Source organism: Leiobunum rupestre, chromosome 5 (assembly GCF_980474605.1).
Source record: "Leiobunum rupestre chromosome 5, qqLeiRupe1.1.hap1, whole genome shotgun sequence".
NCBI classification, from domain to species: Eukaryota; Metazoa; Arthropoda; class Arachnida; order Opiliones; family Sclerosomatidae; genus Leiobunum; species Leiobunum rupestre.
The window spans coordinates 49,069,111-49,072,724 of NC_143388.1; positions in this window are offsets into that span (position 1 = coordinate 49,069,111).

The following is a 3,614-nucleotide window of genomic DNA, read 5'->3' on the forward strand; positions in this document are numbered from 1 at the left end:
GCTTTAAGATTATGTACAAAAAAAGCACACATTTTTTGGATCTAATCCCAGTACATTGTCACGAACGAGATCTAAAAGTACTTAATTAATCTAAGAAATAAACCTTATAACAAGTGTACCTCTTCGGCTTGCAAAAATGATCTTAATTTGTTTAAAATAGGGCAAGGGCTACAGGCCTACACTAATGCACGACTTTCAGTAACCTGAAACCTTCAAATATACCTTCTTCTTAAAAATTTGCACTCCATACCTAATTTTTCAACGTCCAGATCGTGTAAATTACGGTTTACATATAATTTTTATCGACATTTTTACAAATTAATACACCAGACTCTAGCACACACGTTCGGGGGACATTTTCCACAGCTTCACACGCCATTTTTAAATTTAAATTGACCTTCAGCTTTCTTTCGAGTCTTTCCGGTTGACCGTGACTTTTTGATAAATTCACTTCCGTTCGAATTTTCATGATGATAGTTTTCGCGCTCAAAGACAGAAGGCGCCTCCAAGCTAAAAGTTCTTTTACCCGGAATTGCGTCAGAGATAACGGCAAATTCCCGGGGGAAATCTTTCCCGCTTCAATTTTCAGGAGCCAATTACAATAGGCCTACGTCACGACCACTTCAGCCTATGAGAACTCTTAACCACGGGCCCGCAGAATCTGGCTGCTGAACTGAACTGAACTTGTCACATAGATGGCGATTATTGCCTCACACTCACGTGGTGTCATTCTCTGACGTAACGACAACCAATCGGAGTGAAGGGGTCGAATTTGTATGGTCCCTGTGGACGTAATGTGACATGTGATTTCGCGCCCAATGAAATCTCAAGAAGAAAGTTGAAAGAAAGAAGGCGTGTTACAACTTGAATCGGTGTTTCTGTGGTAGAACCACCGTGTGACGGTGAGCGTTAACGGATAAATTTGCGGTTGGGTTGGATTCGGTTGTTTTTTTTTCGTTAACGCTCATCGTTGCGACGGTTTTAATTCAGTTTTATCGGAAAGTTTATTATTATTGTAATGTTTATGTGTAGTGAGGGAATGTTGAGTTTGTGTTATGGTGGTTGCGGGTGATGAGTTGGTTTTGTTTGCGTTTTGTATGTATGTGTGTTTTCTCTCCAACTTCTTTTTATTAACTTTTGGGACGGACTGAGTGCTGAGAGTTACGGTAAACGTCAAAATGGCAGTGTTTCCACCAATTATTTACGGTATTCGTCTTAGTATCAATTTGCGATCGCATCGGGCGGGATTCGAACCCAAGCCCTCCTTCATGACAGGTGAGTGTTCAACCACAGAAACACCGATTCATGTTACGGTTCATTGAAAATTATAAGCTCAGCTTAGCGGAAGAGTATATTAATAGTTTTTAGAGTCTAAATTGTTTTACGTATGAAAAATAAAAGGTCAAATCTTGTTTTAGCGCAGTCAGCAGAGATAAGATGGTTAAAGGGTAGAACCCGTGGGTGGTCCACTTAGTTAGTTTTTTGTCTATCAGTACTTTTGAACCGTTAAGGGTCATTTATGAATACAATTTCACGCGCTTTTTTTCGTTTTGCTTACTTTACTCGTAACTTCGTAATTTATTTTACATGTTTTCTTATCGGCTTTAAATGTGTGATTCATTTTCATTAATGTGGTTACGTTGGGTTTATATTTTGAGATATCGCTGTTGTTTAGCCTTCGTTATTCAGTAAAGGTTATTATTGTGTGCGTTATAAGCCGGGAATTGTTAACGGTAAGGTGTTTTTGGTTTTTTCTATTACAATTTTCATTACCGTGGGTATATGGAAGTAGTAGAAGAGTCTATGTTCTGGGACAAAGGAGCCAATGGAGCCAAAGGAGCCAAAGGAGCCACAGGAGCCAAAGGAGCCACAGGAGCCACAGGAGCCACAGGAGCTAAAATTGTAGCTTAGGTATCCTAGGTGGTTTTTTTTTCAGCTTAGGTATCCTAGGGTGGAAATTTTTCCTAGCTTTGTTTACCTAAGCTGCTCAAGGTTTTTTCAAGCTTAAGTATCCTACGGGTTAATTTTAAAATGTTTTCTATGCGGAATAACATAGCATATATCGGTACTTAGAGGACAGATAACTGAAAAGCTAGGATATGGCATATTTCGGTACAGAGAACTGAAATAACGTTTTACGTTTAAGTACCCGCATACGTCACTTAAATGATTAAATAAAATAGGTGCGATATTGAGACTTCTAGGACAGTGAACTATGAAACGTGTTACTTTCTTTGGTGTTTCAGTTCACATTATGCCTGACGAAGATCGGGTAAATCACGACTTAACAAATAAACAACATTTTAATATGAAAATTAAGTTGAAATATGAACCATTACTCTATCCGATATGAACCAAATGGCAATCGACATACACCAAGTGTCAGTAAACATAAAATATAAAACGATAGAATAAACAAACAACGAAATTTTCCAAAAGATATTTGAAATGGGGAATGACTTATAACCGGTGTTTCAACAAGTGTGTGCTCGAGCAAAGTGATAAGGTCAGTGCAATTCTCCAAGAGAGATTTCAAAACGGGAAATACAATGACGTTTTGGTCTATATCAGATAACATTTGGTATAAATATGGGTCGGTACATTGGACCTTCCTCCATTCTCCTTCTATCGTCCCTACGAGACGAACACGACCAATCTTAAAATGTAAGTGAATTTTTTCTTTGGTTTTCAGTCCCTCTTTAGTTACTTATAGGTATTTATCTCTACCCTAGGTCCGGATCAAACGTATTTGAAATTTCACCAAAAAAGTCACTAACTATTACCGTAGACTCCAGAATTAAACTAGGATTTAATGACGGTTCATCAAGCATTATATTGACAGAAGCGGAATTTAAAGAATTATGGAGCAAACGCGAGGGAATCACGTCTTTCTTGGCAGATGATTCTATCCCTCCCTCTACATTGTTCTTCGAAGGGTCGTCAACAAAACGTATCCAGATGTCTACATATCAAGACCGTCGTGTGTTGGATATTCGAGAGGTGATTCATGGAACTGGCAAGAGTTACGGAACGCTCTTCATGACGAGAAAAGGCTTTAACGTAGGGCTAGAACTCTGGAAAAATTTACTCGAAAAATATGAGAGTGTAATGACTTTTTTAGCGGAAGCTCAACGTGTTTTCAATTCAATCAAAGACAATGTTGTTTCTCAGTTGCGAGACTCTATTATGTTAACCTGCAACGGATGTTTTACGTCACACCCGTCTCAATTAGAACATGATTGTTTATTTTCTGATTGGGCCACACGCGTCGAAGATAACTATTGTAACGCGGTAAAAGCTTTAAACATTAACGCCACTCACAATGTATTTTTGAACAATACATTTTTAAGCAACGATTTCTGTAAAGAGATGTTAACTCTCATTATCTGTAACGCCAAGAAATACTTGTTATAAATAAAAAAAAAGTAAGATGCATATATTTCATTCATTGTATATTCACCGACATTACTAGTCATGGAAATAGACCTAAGCCTAGATCACCCGTTTAACGGGATAATAGCGGGAGCGACCCAATCTGGAAAGTCTGTATTTGTTGCTAACCTTATTAAACATATGAGCACGTGCATTTTCCCAGTTCCTGAGAGAGTTATATG